The sequence below is a fragment of the Aphelocoma coerulescens genome, chromosome 1 (assembly GCF_041296385.1).
Source record: "Aphelocoma coerulescens isolate FSJ_1873_10779 chromosome 1, UR_Acoe_1.0, whole genome shotgun sequence".
Lineage (NCBI taxonomy): Eukaryota > Metazoa > Chordata > Aves > Passeriformes > Corvidae > Aphelocoma > Aphelocoma coerulescens.
The window spans coordinates 5,934,427-5,957,208 of NC_091013.1; the positions used below are offsets into that span (position 1 = coordinate 5,934,427).

The 22,782-nt window shown below is 41.2% G+C and overlaps 1 long non-coding RNA gene across 2 annotated transcripts; it reads right to left on the reverse strand.

Moving 5' to 3' along the window:
* Window positions 1-12,239: 12,239 nt before the first annotated feature.
* Window positions 12,240-21,600, reverse strand: LOC138117734 (uncharacterized). 2 transcript variants are annotated; one of them, XR_011154834.1, is made up of 3 exons: window positions 21,531-21,600; window positions 16,232-16,386; window positions 12,240-15,802 (listed from the first exon to the last, which is right to left on the reverse strand). It is a non-coding gene; the product is annotated as an uncharacterized lncRNA (long non-coding RNA). The 2 variants fall into 2 exon arrangements; XR_011154833.1 differs by lacking the exon at window positions 21,531-21,600 and adding an exon at window positions 21,381-21,517.
* Window positions 21,601-22,782: the final 1,182 nt, after the last annotated feature.

A 22,782-nucleotide genomic window follows, 5' to 3' on the forward strand; every position in this document is an offset into this window, starting at 1 on the left:
GCTGGAATCGGTCCCGCAGCCCCGGGGAACGGCAGGGACTGCACCCGGTGTGCTACGGGATCTCGAAGAATCCTGCCTGGGAACCGGGAAAGTTGTGTTTCAAAGTACATTAGGTGTATGTTTGCATAAATAGCATATGTATTCTATATTTATATTTTGTAAATAACTAAATGGGATTTGACAGAGAGCACAACCGCACCTGGAGCTGTCGTAGGTGTGTTGGTGAGGGGGTGTTTTAGCACCACCCGGCTGCTTGCGAGCTGCGGTTCTCAGGCTCAGCAGTTTCGTTTTTGGCTCCACATCGGTGGCTGTGTTTGCCTTGCTTGTTGTCAGGAGCTTCAACCCAGCTGGGACCCCTTTGCCAAGGGGAGCGTTTGTGACACACAGCACAAAGCTGCCACAGCATCAATGGTTAAAGTCTGCCACGCTCATATTTTATTTTTTTCTTGATTTTAGTCACCCTGGGAATGCAATTTGTGCACAATGAACATGAAACTCTGGGGTTGTGCAAGACCCACAGGTCTCAGCGCCATTTCCGCTGCCAGCCAGCAGCAAGAAGGGGGATTTCAGGTTTGGGTCTTAAAGCTGACACTACTTCAGCCTCTCTGTTTCACTGATACCTGCACATCAGTGATCAGTTTGGAAAGGCAGGCTTAAATCTGTGCTAAATTTAAAGAAAGATAAACATTCCTATGGAATTATGCCTGAATCAGAACATATTTGCAACAGCAAATTCATATCTTTCACTGAAATATTTTCTGATGGGATATCTTAGTTTGGGAACTACTCTTGATATTTTAGGTGTTGTTTTAATAGCAGGCATTTGGTGAATGGGGATGAACATGGAATCAGTTCTTCGTGGCTAAAAAACTTCTTGACTTTAAATGCTTGTGACTTTAAATGCTTGTGACTTTATACGTGGATTTTTACAGTTCTGGATATAAAATTGTTCTTACTAAGATGCATAGTTTGAGTGAAGTTTTCTGCTGTTCTTTGCAATGGTTTCTATCCTGCTTTTTTCATACATGGTAAGAGCAGCCTATTACTACACATATGTCCCAATTTTGGTGGAAAGAAATTTCCCAATAAGCAAGAAAGGCGAATATGTCTCCATAGCCAAGAATCTCTTTAGGATTTGGAAAGGTCAGATTGCAAACCTCTTTGCTGCCTGCATCAGGGTTTTGAATGTGCATTGCCTGATGAATTTTTAATCTGTAAAGCAACCTTGTCTTCTATTTCCCTTCTATATGATGTTCATGAAGGCCCAGCCTTAGACAGGTCCTAAGTTGCCCCTACCTGCACAATTCCTCAGAAGACTTGAAATATAAGGGTATTCTTCTGCCAGTGGCTCCATTCCTATGACTTTTATTAACCCTGTGGTTAATAAAAGCAGGTTCTCAGTGACAGATCATTGCCATTACATATAGGATGTTTTTTGGGGAGTGCTTCCCTTTTTCTTCCTGCACAAGCAAAAAAGGAGAAGCAGCTGATATGGTTCCTTGTATTTACACTGAATAGCATACAATAAAAATGTATTTTTATTCTTTTGGACACAGATTTGTTAATATGGCATTTGCTACCGATAAGTCAGGGTATTTGACTCAGAGTCAAAACAGAGACCTGAGTGACATGATCTTTGCCCTACAAGTATCCCATCAAAGATAAGGTGGACAATAACAGACAGGGATGTTGGAAAAGCCTATGTGAAAAGTTTTCATCACATGTGGCTCCTCATCCCTACCACCATATGCTTATAGAAAGATTCAGAGACAGCTGAGTTCCTAGAGTGATTTTAAAAAAAATATTGTTGACAGCTTATTTGTCCTCTCTTTTGTGTGCAACACTTTTTCAACCCTTTTTCTCTGCCTCCACAGAAGCTAACAGAAGCAGCAAATGGAAGGAGGACATTGCATCTTAATAGAGGGTGAGGGGAGAACAGTGTACAAACACAAATTGTTTCCTTAACTAATGGAGCCAGTGGAATAAAACAGCAAAGCTGACTGCTAAGAACAGTCTGGTGATGAGGGAAAAGATGCAGTTGCAGTACTTTATGATTCTGAGAAAATAATTTGACAGAAGTGGATGAACTAGGAGGAAATAATTGTCTGTCTGTTTGCTCTCCAGCTCACATTTTGTTGTCACACCAGGCACTCAGGGCATTGGCCAAAAATATCACTTTTAACACCCAAATTCCTAGACTGTTCCATGCAAAAGAAGAAGCCTGTAGCCCTGTAAAACACATGTTTTGAGAAAAACGTGCTCTGCGTGTGTGGTAGCAATGGCAATCCATTTATTTATACCCAGAGAAGGAAAGTACTGTATTGTACTTAGTTACATTTTTAGAAAGGAGCGCTGGTATTCACAGTTCTTTATTAGTTGTGCATGTTGAGATTTCCTGTTGTTTTAGGAATAGCAAGGGAATAACTAACTTGTCAATACTTTTCCCTGCTCACTGTGTGTGGGCATGTTAAAAAAAAAAAAAAAAAAAAAAAAAAAAAGGATTGACCACAGTATGTCATTGCTGAAAATGTCTCTTGAGCCTCTTGTATTCAGGCCATATTATCCTGTGTGGAATGATTCCAAAGAGAAGAGTGCTCTTGCTCTCTGAATTGCCCTCTGCTCCTTCGCTCACTTTCATTTTTACTGGATATCCTGTGCTCTGATCTTTTGCTAAGGACACTTGATAATATATCAAAGAATCTCTTCGGGCAGAGAGTTCACAGGTTTCAGGGTTCACAGGTTTTAGAGTGTGAAATGCCTTCTGGAGAAGGATTACTTTCTTTTGCCTAGGTTCACTACATTAACTGTAAGAATGACAAGAGAGGGAGCACAGCTGAATAAACTCAACCTCAAGCCAGAGGCAGGTGCCTTCAGCTGAGGAAGACGAGGAGCAAATTGTCTGAAACCATCCAGCAGAAGTTTTCCTTCTCCAAAAGGAAGTTGTTAGTTTTTAGGACAACTTCTTCAGCATGGCATTTCTGATCCCACATAACACACAGGGCATTGGAAATCCTCTGAGAAATTAAAAAAAAAACCCACAACAGCTAAGCCTGGATCCCAGTGACTGCCAAACTCTCTACAGAGAGCATGGAGAGGGAGTTCATGGTGCACACACTGGCTGCCCTCTGGTTAGAACTAAAGCATAAAGGTATTTAGAATCTACCAAAACTAATTTCAAACCTCAGCCTTCCCAAACTGTGGTAAGATTAAGTCCATAAAATGCCATACAATTAAGTTCTCTTTTTGTTTCTGATCATGGTGATCTTCTGTGAGGAGAGCTAATGAAATGTTCAGAGAAAATGCTTAAGAGCCATTGTGGCAATATCTGAACAGGTGTAACATTTTTCAAATGCAAACACAATTATGTAAAGTCTCAAGACTAATATTTACTCTAAGGACATAAAATGCACCATAGGTATTTGGTGTGCAAATCAAAGACTTTTGTTTCATATCTCACTGAACGTCGAGAGCTTTAAGATGCAGATTAAAAGAAAAATATTCTCTGTCATTTTATAGATATAATTGTAACTTGCTTATCATCATCATTATGTCAACATTACATTGTTAAAGTAAATGAGCTCTGATTTGAAATCATAAAACATTAAGCATGGGTTTGGAAACTGATATTTTGTTTCAAGTCTAAATGGGCCTTTTAGAAAGCTATTTTAAGAACAGGTATATTAAAAAATAATACTATGTTAGAAAGCAAAGATGTATCTGTCCTGCTATAAGCCATTGCCATGAAAGAAAGAATCTAGCAAATTTTGGAAACCAATCTCTGATATGAAAGTATTCCCTTTTGAAGAAAAACACAGTTGTATTCCTGGATACATTAGTATCAGAGCAAAACAGTGCCCATCACATACCAAAAATTATGTTTTAATATTGGCTTTAGAAATAAAAAATTTAGAAAAGTGTTTATTTCTCCTCATAGCACAGTCAAATAGGAAACCATGTAATGCAACAGGATATGATACGGGTGCCAAATAGTGAGAAATGGGAACTGAAATCTGTATGACTTAATGCTGTTTATTGAATTATTTGATAAAAAATAGTACTACTACTAGGATTTGATGAGAACTGTAGTTTCATCTTATTGTAAAAAGCTGGTTTGGCCCTTAAATAACTAAAAAAGTTCCCTCTGATACCACTTGCAGTAGCTGTAGGGTAGTGTGGCATTTGGGCTTTTGAAAATGTGGTTGCAGGACAGATGAGTGGTTGGGCTGAATTCCCCTAACAGCCCTAACCCCTTTCAGGAGGTGTAGTGGTAAGGACGTTGACATTGATTCCATAATGGGTTAGGCAGGTCGGTAGCTGTCAGTACAATGAGTACAGGTGGGGCTGTGAATGCTGCCTGGGTGTGCGTGTGCCATGCCATGAAACACAGCCATGGATGTGCCACCTCTTTCCTCTGTTCACAGCAGGACAGGGCACGCCCCAGAAAGTAAAAAAATGAGCAATATTGCATGGCTTATCAGCTGGTGATCAGCTGTCCAGCATCTTCCTCCAGCCCCTGGTGCTGAAATTCTTGCACCACTGACTGCATAGATGTAATGTTTTGTAATGTTTTAGTTCTGACTTTCCCAACCTCTTCTTTTTTTCCTGGCACTTGTCTGCAGCTAATATTGCAATATGGCCTCTTTGTTCTTTTTCCATTACTGATGTTGGTGTGATGTAATGCAAGCGAGCTTCGGTGGAGCAGTGAACACTGCTTGTACCAGTTACAGCTCAGAGAGAGAAGTGGTTTTTATTTCTCAGCTTTGTTTGTCTGATTATTGATTACCACTTTATTTTGCCCCCTTTGAGAGAGAGAAAGAGAGAGGAAGGAAGGAAGGAAGGAAGGATCTACCTCACAGAGCTGTAGGTGCTCCTGTGACAGGTGAAGGCAATAATGTGATCTTTGTCTATCTAGACACATTCCAGAGAAAATGCACTCTGACTTTCATTTCTGAAGGAGAAATTTTGAAGACTCTGCTCTTTTGTAAGAGAAGAAGTCATGATCTGCCAGAACTTGATGATATTTGAGATGAGTTTTTGCCTTTAATGATGCAGAGATAATTTTTCCTGGGGTAAAGAAGGATGTGATCTGGCAGGGTGTCAGCTGCTCAGTGAACTCTGCTCATTCTGATGTTACTTCCCCGAAATACTCCAGAAAGCAGTGAAAAGGAGATCAACTTTGCCACACATCTACACACTCACAGGTAATTCTTGCCATGCAGCTGTCACCCCAAAGGTCTGTACACCAGCTTTCCCCAGAGCAACTTTCTCATTTGCCCAGACCAGAGTGGGGCAGTTGCTCTGGTACCCAGGGCCACACACTGAGCATGGACAGGCAAGGGAACAAGGACTTCTGCAGGGGGCTGCACTCTCCAAAATCTCTCAGAGCCCTCATCAGCACATTGTGGCCACCTCCAGTAATGTGCAGCTCTGAGTCTGGGGACTCTGCCCAATGCAGAGCCTGATCCCAGAGAAGACTGGGATCCCACTGTTTTGGGCAATTCAGGAACATGGGGTACAAGCTCTCAGCAGCAAGAGGCAAGGAGCTGTCACACTGACCCTTGGGTGGTCATGCTGCACAGCCAGCACTGTGAAGCAAACACTGACCCCTGAATTTGTGACAGCTGAGGGGACCTTGCTCAAGAGAATGCTGGACACCCCTGCTCTGCCATCTGGCTCCAGCCCTTCAGCTTCACCAGGCATTTCTGGGAACTGACGTACCCACAGCTCCTGGGGCAGTTGGTTTCAGCCACAACACTCCCTTTGCTGCAAAGAACAAATAAAAACCGCCAGATTTGCTTTCTGAATGTGCTGCACTGGAATGATAAGAAAGCTGGCTGGCCCCCAAGGCTGGCAGACTTCTCTGGTGCCTCCACCAGGCTTTCATCAGACCTCATCCTTCTGAACCCCAAGGCAGTAGCAGAGGAAAGAGCGACTGGAGACTCCGGCATATTTGCTCCCACGGGTCCCTCACTCACCTCCTGTCTTGTTTGGGATCTGTGTTTGTTCTGGTGACTTTGCAGAGGCCAAAGGACCATTGAATCTGTTATTTTGGCTCCTCTAAGCCACCAGAGTCAAAGGGCCCTGAGCTCTTCAGCAAATGCTTGTCTAGAGCACCGCCTCCAGAAAGACCTCCAGGTTTAACCTGCAACTCCAAGACAAACAGATCCACATGGATCTGTTATGTCAGTCAGTGGTTCATTTCCAAACCTTATTGTTCTTACTCTTAACAACTTCTTCCTCACCCTCCCATGGCAGTGGCCTGGATTTGCTTCCAGTCTTTGGTTTTCCTTCTCGTTTCTGTGCTGGAGTGAAGAGCCTTGCTAGAGTGGCTACCTCCTCTCTCCTCTCCCTCAGCCAGCCATTTAATGGGCTTTGTGCCACAGCATTGCACTGAAATACATTTCTGTTTGTTGTGAACATTGACCTTTCATTGCATTTCTTGCTTTTCTGCAGCTTGAGAAATTGTTGATATGGCCTACTGTTCTTCACCAGTACAGCAGTGCAGCTAAAGGTGGAATAGAACACAAATTCAAAGGCAGCAATGAATGAGTCAGTACAAAAGGACTGATGGGCTTTAAAGGTGCAGAATCAGATCCTTTGCCTCTGCTCCATCAGAGGAGCAACATATCAGACAAATTGTAAGTCTATAAACACTTCTGTCTATTCTTAGCAGGGTACTGAAAGTGCTGTCTTTATTGCACTGTTAACAGACTGGCTCTTCCCAAAATGTTCAGTGGAAAATTGAAAAAGAAGAACAGAAAGGCAGGCAGATATACAGAACCCTGGTAAACCCATTTTTAAGAGCAGATGACTTGCATAAATAAGGCCAAATTAAGCTCTGACTTAAATGTTGTTGAAACTGATTCTGTGAGAAGGACAGACCAGAGTTCGTCTTTCCTCCATCATCTTTATAATATTACTGTGCCTCAGGAAAAAAAAAAATCCTTGTTCCTGTGGTGATCCCCAGTTTTGTTATTAAAAAAAATGCAAATAATTTACTCTCGAGATCAGTAGATAATTTTTTTAAAAGAGTCTTAAGTACATACATTTGAAATATTCTTGGTTGTACAGGAAGATTTTTTTTAAAGTGTGGTAATTCATGCTCTAAGTGGAAACAAGGAAATGTTACCCTTGTAAAGACAAATATTTATCTCATTATTGAAAGTGTAGTGCAGTCATTCAGCCTTTGAGGTCTGAGATTGTTGAGAGATGTTTTAAGATCCTATTCCAAATGTTTTAAGAGATTACAGGCTTATTTTTCTAGAGCACTTGTTAAGAGTAGTTTCTCTGTAGTGTGAATAAGTTGTAATCCCTTTCATTCTCCTCTTCGAGTGTGTTTATATTAGCAGGATCTGTCTAAGTCTGTTATTCTGCAACAAATAGGATTAACAGACTGTCTGCTCCTGCTGTACCTCAGATGGGGTGCAGAAATGTGCATTCCTCTTTCCCTCATGAGCACGTTTGTGTGTGTTTGGCACGCAGCAAGACCACGAGTGAAGGACTGCTGATGTATGAGCAGCTGTGTCCCTCCTCTGTCCTCCCTCTCAGGTTCTCGGGGGATTTCTTAGGAGCAAAAGCTAAGCAATGTTTGGACCTTCTCTGAGTGACTGTTTTAGGGATTGATGCATCTCAGCAGTGGTCGTTTCCCTTGTTCCAATCAGTTCTATTTTCTTTCCCAAAGTAGGACATTTCAGAGTTTGTGCTGTCACACATCTGCCTGAAGAGTTGTGTTTGTTTAATGTCTGTTGTTAGGATTTGCTGTATTTTGGCTGTGGGAGAGAAAACAACAGATGATTTAGGAATTTCAGGGGTGAATTTGCAAGGCAACTTATCTATGAATCAAAAGAAAGTTTGAGATTATTTTTCTTGCCCTAGTGGTTTTCACTCCCACTCAGTGTATAATTTATCAGCCTTGATAGAAAGGAGCATTGCCCTTACAGCTCATAAGAGTGCTCTAGAGAAAGTATTGGGGTTTTTTAAGTTTTGTGAGGTTTGTGGTTTTGGTTCTTTTTTTGCTTTTAAATGGACCAGATTGGGCATTAATTTAATTTTAGGGGAGGGAAGGAATCCCTGTTCTCTTGCATGCTGCTCATATATCTACACAGCAGATGTATGCAATCCATACTTTGTTCTGATTTCAGAATATCAGGACTATGGCAAGGGAAATGCATGTATGTATTCACATGTGCATGGATCCACAAGAAATATGACATTGTTGAGAAGCTCTATCTTTCCCTTGACCATTTTCTTCATGAGAACTTCCACCCATGAGCACAGGAGGTTAGAAAAGAAAGCAGCAGGAATGAAAAGCACATGAATACACTGGCAACAGAACACACATCACTGAGGCAACTCAAAATTCAGCGTACATTTATCTTTTACTTTGTTCTCTGCATTCCATACAGAGATTTTCACCCAGATTCCTATTTGCTGGAATAAAAAATGTGAGCACACATGAGGTAAGAGTGATCAGTTTCCCTATTCGTGCTAATTTCCCCACCCAACACCTGTTTTCCCATGCAGGGCCATGCAAGGCTTTCCTGGAATCACAGCTGGAAGGGTCTCAGTGGAGCATGCACGCAGAGCCGCTTCCTGTGCCTGTGCTCCTCACACAGGCTGCCCAGGCCTGTCCACCCACACAGCCACAAAAGCAGAACAAGCTGTGAAAACAGGCAGAAAATGGTGTACCAGCTACTCAGTGACACAAGGGAAAATGTTGTACGGAGTATGGAGCACTCCTAAATAAACACAGCCAGTAGTTGCAGGAATCTGTGAAAGTGTGTGAGTGCCTACATCATCTGTGGTGAGAGTGATGAAGGGCATCCCTTCCTGATGGGAATGTTGCTAGCAATGGAAATAATTTAAGAATTGGGATAATTCTGTCCCTGAAAGTTCTGCTATTGAGACCACAATACCAGATATACATCTGACATGTATTACAAATGTTTTTAACTTTACTATCTCCTTGGGAGTAAACAAGTCTCTTAATTTCTAAATGAGATTCCATGCCAGTAAATTTTTTTCCCAGCCAATATCAGACTCCAGTAAGTTGTCTGGACTGTTTGTGTTCTCATGGCTCCTAAATATATTTGTTCCCTTATTACTCCCCAACAATGTGTTTTAATTGCTTCTGAGAATCTTATCTTTTGGTTCATGACTATGGCTTTGTGTGGAGCCAGCCCAGTATGGTCTTGCCCAAGCAGAAGGCATCCATTTGGCATTCCTCTTGCTCCCAATGGAAGGATCAAAATATTTGGAAAGCCATTAAAAGGAAAGCGAGTCTTTCAGGGGAGAACATCCCCTGCTCTAGAACCACAGCCCTGAGCATTTTCTGTCTGAGTCATATTTTGTAGAAAATGTTAACCTTCTGCTGATCAGTGGTGGCCTGAGAAAGTGTCTAAAAAGCGTATCCTGAGGTTGCTATAGTGATTGGTGGTGTTTCACTGGGTTTGTGCTGAGGTCCAGCTGTTGAACTCAGGGTTGGCTGCGTGGCTGGGCTGCCTTTGAGGCTGCATTCAGAGATAGGCAGGGTTTTTACTCTGCTGATGGGGTGTAGCTGGGAAGTGAGAGGGCTGTGAGGCTGGTCACTGCCTGCACTCACGCCTCAGCAACAGGCTTTGCCAAAAGGTGATGGACTTTGAGCCAGGGACAAGGCCAGGAGGTGAATTTGTGTGGAGCCAACATCAAGAAGCAACAGCAGAGCTTGGTCTCCTCCCAGCTGGCAGTGGTGCTTGCTTTGAGAGTGTTTTGAATGGCCTTTCCTCAAGTGCTGAAAGCAATTATCTCTAATAATTATGCAGTAAAATAATAGTGTAGCTATAATTTAATGTGATTGCTTTGGTTCTGTGTCTGCTTCTCATCTGTTGCCAGACTGGATGTGAATTGAGGTTGCCCAGAACAAAACAGTAATATACAGATGGAATTGTCCTGGTTACATTGACTTTATATTGTTTTCCTGTCAGCTCTCAGGAGATTATATTTTCTGATTATTATCCTGTTTCTATTTAGATGTGGAAAACCTTGCAATTACACCATTAGAAGCAAGATAAAACACTTTCAAATATGTTTACAGGATGATTTTTAAACTAGTGGACTACAAAATCCTGTTCCTTTCTTGGATTCACAATTCTGTATAGTTTTCTCAAAATGAGACACATTTTGCTATTCTTACCTATAAATAATCATTGTTTTGGTAAGTGTTTGAAGAGGTTAAAGAGAAAGAATATTTTTGTATGCTAGTGTTTATGTAAAAGACCTGATGGATACTGATGGAGGTTTCCACCCTTCAGGCAAGTAGGCTTTGTAACTGAGTACATACAGGGTTCAGTGGGACTGCCTCAATAAGGGATTTACAGATTGAAGACCTCAGTGGTCTACAAAATCACCACAAAGGTCAGCATAAACAGTCTCTGGGTAGCTAATGAAATAACATAAAACCAATCTCAATCTCATGTCAAATAAAGACAATAATGTGGTTGTGGAGGGGAAAAAAAAAGGTGTGGTTTTTTACAGCACCATGGAAGAAATATGAATAAGGAAAGCTGCAGTCTAGATCTGAATCAAGATCATTAAGAGTCAACAAGATCTTATTTACATAAGTGAAATCTAAACCAAGATTTAAGAGTGAAATGACACAGAAATCTCATAAATTTTGGATAGTCCCTGACCTGAGAGACAACCTGTTTTAGCCAGTTTGCTTATCTACTATATATTTGCAACTGTTAATTGAGCTGTTCTTGTAGCATGGGGGGGATTATTAGTCCAAGCCAGGGAAGAATTTGTTAGGTCCATATTTTAAGTATGGCAGCAGAAAGTGTTATCAAAACTCTATTGTATTGAGAATGTTTACTATCCTTTTAAAAATATTTAAAAAGAATGTTTTCATAGTGACTGTGGTAGAAGTAGATTGTGAAACTTAGTCATGATTATGCCTAAATGAGCACTATCTGTGTGTGATTTAGCTAAAGAAAAATGTGACCTTATTGTCTTCTGTCAGCCTTGAAGAATTAAAATAAACATATTTTGTTTATCAAGGGAAGAGTTCAAAACGTATTAATAAGATTTTCATTGTATACCAAGTTTAGGGCAGTTGTGAGAAACCTCTTTGCAGTTTATGTGACAATTACATTCATTCTGAGATGTGGTTCAGGGAAGAGAATTGGTCTCAAAAAAACCCCCCATAGATTCTGGGAATGCAGGAAAAGTGAGGCAGACTTGTCTAGAATATAATTAATATCTCTGCTGTCTCAAGAGATATCTTTGGTTCTTTCAGCCTGAGGACAATAGTATAAGTTTCAGACAAGGTGAGAAAAATTTTAAAAGTCCTAAGCCAAGTCCACTGGACAATCAGAGGATCAGATCCTAATATGGTGCTAAAGTACCTACAGGTAACAGGGTAAGATTTATTCTTCAGTCGTAACCTGAGAATGACAGGAATAGCTGGCTGTTTCACCAGAAAAAGTAGGCCCAGAAATGAGAATTCTTGAACTCACATAAACCCCCTGGCTGGTCACCTCTGAGCAGAGGATGTGTTGTTTCTGTGATTATCCAGTTCTGGATGTTCTCTGTGTGATATCTCTGTAGGGTCAAGGCCTTTGTCTTTCAAAAGAGAAAAATGCACAGTTGTGTGCAACTCTCAGGCTACAGTGTCAGCCAGGTTTTAGTACTGTCAGGGGCAGTGGTGCCACTAGACATCATCTTTGTATTGTGGGTTGGATAGGAGTTCCCTTCTCTGGTGAAGAGACTTTTGCTGAGGCCAACACGAGCAGATGGCTCTCATGCTTTCTAAGAATCAGCATCCCAATTCCACAGGGATGGGCTTTTCCAACAAATAATACTCTAATACTGGTAATAAATTTATAATGCTTTAGCTTGTGTGGGTGGTTTACAGTTCTTTTAATATCAGATACAGAGCTATTTCTGGTGTGAAGAACTATAATTAGGAACATCTATTTCTCACAAAAGCATTGAAATTCTTGAAGAAATAGGTGCTGGAAAGTGATAAAGGCATACTAAAATCGGAATGTTTTCACTTTATTAGCTCATATTAGTGCATCAAAACTAGAAACACAGTCAGATGCCTGTGGCATGCACAGACTCTGTGGTTGCTTTTGTGCTGTTTTAAAGTCACTTAGTATTAATCTATAACAGACTTAGGCTGAGAACTTTGTCTAAAACTTCCCACAGCCAAGGAAGTTCAGATATGAATCCCAGTGTAATATGAGATTAATTTGTGCAAGATGGATTCCAGGCTTCCAACATCAGCCATTTACTTTCTCTCTCATCCTTGTAGGTCCTCTACTTCAAACTCTGGGTAGGTTCAAGCTGAGACCCTCCCTTCATTTTTAATCTGATGAGTGGTTGATGTTTTGGCTTAAGAGACACCACAGAGGCTGCTGCCCCCACCTAGACCGGGAGCTGAAAGAGCCTAAAGAGCAGGAAAAAAACTGGGGCAGCCTTTAAAAAAAAGAAAACATTGTTACTCTGAAGAACAAAAGGTGCTTCAGTCGGGAAGGACCTAGAGTCCAAAGTATGAGCGTGAGTAGTAAGGAGAAACTGGGTTTTCTGAGAACTTTCAAGGACTTTAAAGAGGAAAGAAACTGGTTGTTGTTGCCCATTAAATCAAGATTATCCACATACAACCACAGAAATGACCCCCCAACATTGCCAGGAGCTGGTGGACACTCCAGGCCATGGGGAGGAGGTGGGAGAGGCAGAAAGGGCATGGGGCACACAAGGCCTCACTGACTCAAGCTCATTAGAAGAGGCTCCCAAATTCTCTCTTTTGAGTATAGAAAGATGTGGCAGTGCAAGCTGTTTGAGAGCAAATATGCCACTTCTAACATGTATAAAGATTTTTATACAAGGTATATAAAGGTTTGGCTTAATTATGTGTATTGGGGAGAGCATGCTGGAGGATGCTCAGGGTCAGCACAAGGCCACAGACCACATGGAGCAGTCACTTCCACCAGGTTTCTTCAGACACTGGGTTTGGATGAGATCCAGGAACAGGCTGAAATGGATTTTGGGATGTGTTCTGTACTTGTAAGTGACACAGGGCCCTTGAGGTGAGGCCCTTGTGTCAGACAACACACCCTCTCTTGGACTCTGGTGGTGTCTACAGGAACGCCAAAAAACCCAAAAAGAATGCACCAGCTATAATTTGCTTGGGGTTAATCAAGTCTGTACATTAGTTGCTCCAGAGAGACCCTGAAAATAAAGTAAGGGAGAGAGAGGATTGTGTGGTGTGGCTCTGGAGTTGTTCCCACTGTTGCCAATCCCAAACCAGGTTGTCTGTGCCCGAGAGCCATGTCCAGTCATTTCTTGAACACAAAACCACTTATAAAACACTTGTAAAGCACTTATTCCTTTTATCTCAATCTAAATTGACCCTCTTGTAATTTAAAAAAGAAAAGAGGACTGGTAGAATGTCTAGCATAAAAAAATCCCATTACCTAGAGCCCCAGATTTTGAATTGCTGTGCCACAGAAATGGACAGGGTTTACACCACAGAGCTGCTATTGGCACTGGCAGGGAAATGAGCATGGATGCAGTCAGACACCAAACTGCACAATGTTAACACAGCTTCCATTTAGATAAGGATTTTTCCAACAGGCATAATTAAAAAATAGTCTAACAGAATAATTTATGTTGTACTGATTTGCATGAATGTGGAAGAAAATATTCAGCAGTTCCTGATGGGAAATATAAGCTCCTGGAATGGAGGCAGTGGCAGTGAGTTTCATTAAATCATGTATACTCTTAGAAACCCTTTTATTCAAGCAACTGCTTCTATTCTGGAGATATAAATCACAGTGCCAAATTTTATTTATTTCTATGCCAAAAATTGACATGCACAGAGTCAGTTTTCTGCTCCCTAAGGATGCATACTCAATAAGGAGGCTTTTTTTTTCTAGTAAGAAACTCCAAAAATTCTGGGCCAACAATGCTATATATTGCTTGTGTACTTGCTTTTCCCATAAGAAACAATGTCTGTGCATTATACAAATGCACAGAAAGGCACAACAGAGAACTAAGATAAAAAAAAAATATTCTACATGTCTTTCAATTAAAAAAAAAATTTTATTTGCTTGGTTGTGGTCATTTAGAGGAAGGCTGGAAAGATGATTTAAAAGTTCAGGGCTAATACACCCTATTAGAAATACTATATTGCAGGAGAACCTAGATATCTTTTGCTAAGTAGTTCTGTGCTAAAAGAAATCTTTTTGATTTCTTGTCAACTTTTTTTTAGGCTAACTGTAAGGCATCAGAAGGGAGACAGCTCTGTGTGCTTACCATAAGGTGGCACAAGCAACACCTACTTGTAATGCATGTGCTGTTTCCTCATTAAAACCAGTGGGGCGGAATTTGCTTGGTTAATCCCTGATTTCATACCGTGTTTGTTTGCTGACCTTAAGGCTTGTCAGGTGTGCTCACCTTGCACAGCATTATCAAAAGGGAAAGGACACTGGTTTGGGCCCTCAGGCAGATGAAGGCAGATACCTCTCAGGATGATTCTGCTCTGAATTAAAGGATTGCTTTGCATAATTGTCTGAGTGCTTGAAGTTGTCCGCTGAGGATAATAAAATGTACTCATTTGTCGGGAGCTTTTGCTTTTGATTTCCCAGGAGGACAGGTCTGGAGCGGTGTTGCTGTGGCTGTTGCATCATTGCTTGGCAGCTCCTCTTCTGGGGGAGATCACTCCCTGCCTGCAGGCAGCCTGCCCTCTCTTAAATAAATGATCCACCAAATACATATGCTCCTTTGTCACCCCAGCTCCTCGCGGCCTGGGAAGCTCATAAAACAGTTCTGTGGGCTTTGTATCCTTGGAGCAGCTGAAACTGTAGGTAACGACTCCAGAGTTAATGGTTTTACATCACGGTGCTTCACGAGAAGGTTTCATTTTCGGAGTCCCACACTTCAGCCTGTGCTACATGCTGCTCACACCTCACACCTGCCCACAGACCAAACCCTGCCCTTTAGGGTGGGCAGCAGCACATCCAAGCGGAGGATTTGGTGCCCAAAGGTGGGCAGTGGTGCCAGGACAGACGACCCTGGGCATCTGGGGGGCAATGTGGACCTAGAGGAAGCTTGGATGCACCTGGAGACCAAGGTGTCTCCAATGATATGAAAGTGTTCTGGCAATTGAATCACCCTCCTCAATTTCCAGCAGTGAAAATGGCCTTCTGTGAAAGTAGCACGATCCTCCTCATTATGGAGAGGAACCCTCCAGACAGGCTGCTGGCCCTGGATAACAGAACAGTTGCATTTCATGTTAATTGAAACTGATGTATGAGCTCGGGACTCCTTGTTAAAGCTCTGAGCAGCACATTTATGTGGGTGAGAGCAGAGCCAGAAAGGCAGTGTGGTTCGTGTCAGCTTCACCCTCCTATCGCTCAAGAGCAAAATTGCCTAGGAAAAAAAATAAAAAATTCCTCTTTGACCCAAAACTTAGAGCATTCTCAGTGAGGATAGAAAGATTCTCGTCCACGGCGGGGGGGCCCTGGGAGGAGACAGTTGGAGAGTATTAACTTCATTCCTGGGAACAAGTGTAAGAATAGTTGATGTTAAGGAATAAAAGATCCTTCCCACGCTTCACTTTAATCCACTGCAACTTTATTCTGCAACTGGCGGAGCTCGGCTTCCCTCTCCTGGGGACAGGATGGATGGTCAGGAGCAGGCAGAGGATTTTCCTTCTCCCGTTGCTCCACTGTGGAATTGTTTTTTAACTGCTGGCTCTGGATACATGTGGCTTTGTACTCTTAAGGGGCTTGTGAAGGGCAAGGTGATTTGGAAATCCAGCCTGTTGAAATAGGAGGAAATCTGCTATGGCAATGTTTTTGTCTCTTAAAAAATATTTAGTGTCTAGTCATCAAAGCCCACAGTTGCTGTTTTGAAATGATCAGTGGTGATAATCTGCATTGTTTTGGTGCTGTAAATAGAAACCCTGTCTACACCTAATAGAGAAGCTGTATTCTGGGTCACAAGAAAATCCCTTTGCCTTCTTTAACTTGAAAAATCCCCTTAAAGGTTGCAAAACAGTGATTTGAATGTTTGAGGCTAATTGACGATGATTTCCTGTTAAGAAGAAAGAGTGCAGGATCTGTTTCGAAAACAAAGGCATGTGTTATTGTAGCAATATGGACAAAGGAAGACAGTGTAGCATTGATCAGGTTCAGTAATAACATCAAGCCTTTCAGTTAATCAATCAAAAAACAATGAAGATTTATACCTGAACGGAGCAGCACATCAGCTGTGCAGGTTATTTCTGATTTCTTTTCAGTAGCCTGTGAGTGCTCAAGCGCAGACACAAAACGCAGCTGGTTACTCGTGGCTTTAACACTCATGGAAGTGTCAAGGGCATCCAATCACTTAAGGCAGTAGCACCTGTTCATATGAAACAGCAAAGTTTCAGGCTTCAAAGTTGTACAGGTCCATTTTCATGAAGGCTCAGCTTAAGTTTTTATTCCTCCTTTTAAAATCAAACCCAAGGGTATGAATTTTTTATCTCGGTTTTTCTTGTTTTTTTAAAGAAGCTCGTACATATCCCACCTTTGATAAAGTGGATACATTTAAATGACCAAAATCTCGGGAAGATTAAGAAAGAAACTACTGTTTCTTTATGCAAAACTTGGTGTATGGTAGTCCTGGAGGCACAAGGAAGTTTGTATTTTCATTAGTGGCAGCAATGCAACATATGTTCACAAATCTACTTATATGTTTTATTTTATTTTCTAAGAGAGCTTCCAGAAAAGTAAGATTATCACTTATTTGTGGAATTTGTGACACTTATTTGAGGAATTCAATTTTTTACTGAGAAAGGGAATTGGGGTTTTAAAGACACAGCTTCTTCCTTACTTCTTACCAAACTGCTGTCCCACAGGTAATTTGTCCTAATATATTTGGTGAATAGCAGGTACTTAAAAATATGTATTTGGACAAACATGAATTAGAGGCTTAATAAAAAAAAATCAGAAATTGACCATGTATTAAGTGGGTCATTGCAGCATGTTTCCACACAAAAGGTTTGTCTCTCATTTGGATTTGTGTGGCTTTCTTTTTCTGAGCTGCGGATTTTGTTGAGCTCTTGTGTCAAGAGATATGAAGGGTCAGAAATATCTCTATCAGATGCTCTAGTGGAATTACCTCATGGCTGTTTTTCCAGACTTTTAACGTGTAAAATAGTTGACATTTTACAATATTCTCAGTAGACTCCTGAGTACCAGCAGAAAGTCTGTTTGCTTCCCTGAGTCATACCAGCCAAATCATGATACACAGAAAACAAATATAAAGTATCTATTTAATAAGGGATGCAGGATATGAGCCTGGAAATTGCCAGACTAGATGCAAATTTCAATGAAAATACAAAGATGTTATTTGTGTCCTATGTGTTTATCTATTCAAAAGTAAAAATATTTTCCTGTGGCCCCTTCCTGTTTAGATATTCAGTTCTTGTCCACATAGACTGAAAAGCTCATAGTTCTCCAGTAAGTAGCTCTTATTAATGCAAATTCATCACGTTTGCTAGAAAAGAAAATCCAAGTCAGGGATGCACTTCAGTGTGTTAGAAGATATATTTCAAAGGATGTGAACTTGGCTGGAATATTACAAAGGTTCCAACATCAGAAATTCTCAGTTCTACACAAAAATAATCCAGTGAAAAGTACTTGTTATTGTTAAGATGTGCAAATTGCTATCTCATACAAACCAGCCTAACTTGCTGGTTTGCTTCCAGATGTGCCAGCTGTAACTCTGCTCCCAAGACCTTCATTTTCCAGTGTTACCTGCTATTGTCCAATCCAACAGCCAGTACTGCATAATTTTTTTTTTAAAGAGAAGGATGCTCAGCTTGCAGCTTTGATTTAAAGAAAAAAAACTGAACCAAACAACCAAAAACCCCTCCACACTAAATGTTTTAACCAGATCAATTTCCCCTTGGTCTTAGACACCTTCTGTGTCCCAACACTACATATTTGGAGGACCAGGTGTAAAATGCCCATGGATGCCCCTAAAAGGAGCCACAGGCAGCAGTGACAGATCACCCCGATCTCCATCCTTCTCCAGAGCTCCAGCTAAAACTGTTTTTCACAAAGGCTTGCAATTCTTCATTAGGTGCTGACAACGGCATCTGAATATTTTCAACAAGATTTCCAGATGATACAGTTTCCAGAATTTAAAAGCTTTGGAGAATCGACAGCATGGATCAGGTTTAAAACAGATGAATTGAGTGTGAAAGAATCTGTGAGCCTAACCCTTATGACAGCTTTTTTCTCTTACTGTACTTTTTCCTCTCTTTAATAATCCCGTATTTTTAGTTCCTTATTCAAGGGATGGAACTGAAATAAAGAACAACACTAGTGGGAGCCCTTGACTGACTGGACAGCACTGACACAGCCCTGCGACAAGACAAGGGGGAATGGCCTCACACTGAAAGAGAGTGGGTTTAAATTGGATATTCAGAAGAAATTCTTCCCTGTGAGGGTGGTAAGGCCCTGGCACAGGTTGCCCAGAGAAGCTGTGGCTGCCCCATCCCTGGAAGTGTTCAAGGTCAGGTTGGATGGGGCTCTGAGCAACCTGGGATAGTGGAAGGTGTCCCTGCCCATGACAGGGGGTTAGAACTAAATGATCTTTAATTTTCCCTTCCAATGTCCCAGGGCATTCTATGATGCTATGATTTAACTTTCCCTACTATCATTACCCCGGTTTTTAACCCCTGCTGTAGTCTGCTGAATTTCAGGGGTGTTTTTCTCTGCAGTAAACAGAAAACTTTGTATTTCCACCACCTGAGTGCAACAGTTTCAATCCATTTGCAGGGTATTTTACTCAACCTATGCTTCCATTTTAAGGGGTGGTGGCATGAATCTCCCAGGACTATTCCAGCCACTAAGACAGACCCAAGGCAGACTCACTCTGCCTGCACCATGCAGTAGGACCCGACCTATCCTTCTGTTTTCACTCTCCCAAAGGCTCTCCTCCTTCCATTCCCCCAAAAGATGTGACATATTATTTCATAAGATAATACAACCATAAGAATATGGCTAATATTCTTGGAATCTCTGTATTGCCTGAGGTATATACTATTTAATTTTTTAGTGGTAAATGCAAAAGGATTTTTAGCTCCTAGAAGTGATAGATTCTTGGTGATTTGTGTAAAACCATACATTTCTTTAAGCTAATTGAATTGTCAAGAAACGCCTGAGCTAATTTTATTGTAAATTTTTGCCTTATTAGAAGGTCCATATTCATGTCAGAATTTAATGGTGAAGATTTATTTTGATGTCTTTTACTCAGGATAGCAAACAGTTACAGTTTCAATCATCTAGAGTGCACTTGATTAAAACATCTGTGAACCTGAGTGTATTAATTAACTGTTTTCCTAGTTTGAGGATTTTTTTTGCATATAATTTCTGCCTGAATGGCAAGTCATCTTCCCATGCAATATCAGATAAACATGGTTCAATAATCCTGTCACTTATTTTCCACACAATTGCTCTCTTCTGCTTTTGTGGTGTGTTTTGCTCCTCAGTAATACCACTGGTCGATATGAAATCAATTATGGTTTTACTAAGTAGAGTTGCAGGTTTTTAAAAATTTTCTGGTTAGAAAAAGATTATCCAGGGCTGTCTTCACAGCTTATTATAAAATTCTGCTCCAGAAACATCACAAATTTCACATAATGAATGAGAAATATAGTTGTTTGTCACTGTCGTGATTTCCTCTGCAAAAACCCAAATATTACCCTCATTCATCAACTAAACCTTAATTAAATGAACCTCACAAAACCCTATCTCAGCAAGGCTCTTGTGAAATTTATTTTATTTTTTGAGGCCCTCAGCTGAAATGTGCTCTGCAGCTGCAAAATGCTCCTCTTGTCTATTGGGCAAACTCTATATCCACTGCCTGCTGCTCACACTTCAGGGTTGTTTTTTTTTTGGTGTGGTAAAAAGTGAAATTAAACCCATCATATTCTGTGTCATGTCCTGGGGAAAGTGCTGGGTTTTGTGCTGGAGGGATCTGTTGTACCAGTAGAAGTTGATAACAATGATGTCAGGAAGGACTGAAAATAAAATAAGGCTAAAGGTAGAATGTTCCACTGGAATGAAGGAATACTTTTCTGCTGTAGATGAAGAGCTGAAAGATTGTTCATGAGGGGTAAAGGTACATGTTGGGACCCTAAGGCTGATCTATGATCCAAATGCATGCCCTCGTCCAAGAAACTGAGGCAGACAGCAAATGTCAATTCCTTGCATCAGTTAAAGTTAAGATCTAATATATGCAACATTACAACATGACCTGTTATCTCTACCACTACTCCAAGAGAAAAAAATGTAGACAATTAACTCCAGTGGAGATGATATATATATTAATCCAGGAAGAGTGAAAAATAATAGATCATGTGTTTTCTCCATCAAGGTAATGAAAGATTTAGGGTTGACAAAGATATTAAGCAAGGGGAACTTTCTGATTGCATGCAAATCAATGACTTGGTGGGAAAACAGTGCTTCAGTTGGAGGAAGCAACCTCATGATAATTTTTGACCTTTCACTTTGAAACATATAGAAATATTTTACAGGCAATAGCATAAAAAAATCTTAGGGGAAACAGGTGTGGCTCAGAGTGCCCAGTCCTTCACTAATTTAAGCTCCCATTAAAATCAAGCAGGGCATCAGAGAGAAGTTTAATGATGAGGGAGAGACCACAGGAACTAATGAGTACTAAATCAACACATGAATTGTTCTACTGATACAGCAAATTAATGTGTGTTCTGGTGCAGTGAGTGAGGTGTGTTCTCTGCTTTTCTTGTATTAAACATAAGTAAATAAAAAGAGAATTTGTAAGTGTTTAGTGTGACCCAGTGTGGGAGGCAAGTGGTGCATCCCTAGTGAAGAGTGCCCACTTTGCCACTGTTCTTTCTCTGCCTGGAGCTAAATGCTGTGGTGGGAGAAGCCAGGTGTGAATATTCTCATTGTGAAACTGGTTGCCAAAGACAAACCTTGATGTAAAATAGCTGGCTAGCAACTGACATAGAAATGTGCAGGGGAAATCCGTCCCTGCAGGTGAACAGCTTTGTAAAATATGTCATCAAAGCTATCGTAACCTGTGTTGCAAAATGGACAGGAAAAGAATGGACTCTTCAATTAGAGAGGAAAAATGTTGCCCACTCCCCCCCATATGTACACAGACCACCTTAAAAAGACCTGGTTCTGATGAACTCCATGGGTTGGCAGTCCTTGAGGCTGAAATCCCACTCCTGTGTGCAGGCAGTGGTGGGCTGAGCTTACCCAAACCAGCCAAAAGTCTCAAGCTCAGACTCTACACAAATTAGGTCCTTGATATCCAAGGCTGTTAATTAGGATTAGTGGTGTGGTATAGTAAGTTACCTGTTTACAGCTGTTCCCAGACTGCATCCATCCAGGATACTGCATTCCCCTTCTCTTTCCCACCCTTCTCCCCTTCCTCCACACCTCTTCCCAGCAGCTCTGCCTTGGGTGTCAGCACCTGAGACCTGCCCCACTCCTCTTTCAGCTCACCCCTGTTTGTCCCTGCTGCTCCAGCCCAGCAAAGCTGCTTCTGCTCCTTCCAGGACTCAGTGCTGCCCTTCCCTCCCCTCTGCTGCTGATTTGTCTCCCCACTGGCAGCTGGGATGTCTTAATCACAGACCAAAATCCTGAGTTGGGCCAGGAAACTCAGGTCTTCTGAGTCCCCAGAGAGGCACCTAATGATTAAATATTTAAATAAAGATAACATGATTCCTAAGCCAAAGAGAGAAGCACATACCTCATCCCTTACTTTATGTTGTTAGAAAGATTTGGCTCCTGGTTTAGCGAACATAAAATGAACTTCTACAAATAAATAAATGTAGAAATGTATATCAAATACCTACACTTTAACTATACATGGGGTTTGGAGGGTTTTTTGGTTGGTTGTTTTTTTTCCTGCATTACATCAGTAAGTCTTGCCCAGGCTGACCAGAGCACATTGGTTGGCTCTGGCATGTTCCTGTTGTGCATTTATGCACAGCTCACATGGTGGGGATCCCTTCCCTGCTCCCAGTGAGGACATTTGCCTGTTTGGGCACTTCAGGTCACATTTCTCATGGTCCTTTTTCATAGAATTACAGAACATGCTGAGTTGGAAGGGACCCATCAGGGTCATCAAGGACACCCCAAGAATCCCACCACATGCCTGAGAGTGTTGTCCAAACACTTCTTGACTTCTGTCAGGTTTGGATCCGTGATCACTTTCTAAAACTGAAATTAAATATCTTGATTTGGTTTATCACCAGTTTCTTCCTTCAGTGATCCCACTCTGGCTCTCCAGTGTTGCAGTCCATTTTAGGTGGTGCTCCATCCCTCTGCAGCTGTGTGACTGCACCTGTATGTGCTGAAAGCCAGTCCTACTCTGGAAGCTGTTAAATAGAGAATATATGAAATAAAAATTCAAGTGTGAGATCTATTTAATCAGCGCTACTTTATGCTGCCAAGCAAAAGGAAAAAAGAAAGCACTGGAATCATGTACCCAAATTTTTCACAATTTCTGACAACACTGAGAATGTCTTTGGTTTCATAAATGAATGACTTGAACTGTTCTTGCCTCCAAGGCAAATCTGTGAAGTATCAAGAAGGAATGATGCCTTGAAGATACACTGATGGGTAAGGAGGATATTGCTGCATGATGACTGGCACTTGTGCTCTGGAAACAAAGCAGTGCTATTATAATGAAAGCAGAATCACCTGAAAGCAGATGTGTTAAGGGGGAAATTGCTCTTTTTTGCTGTATTTT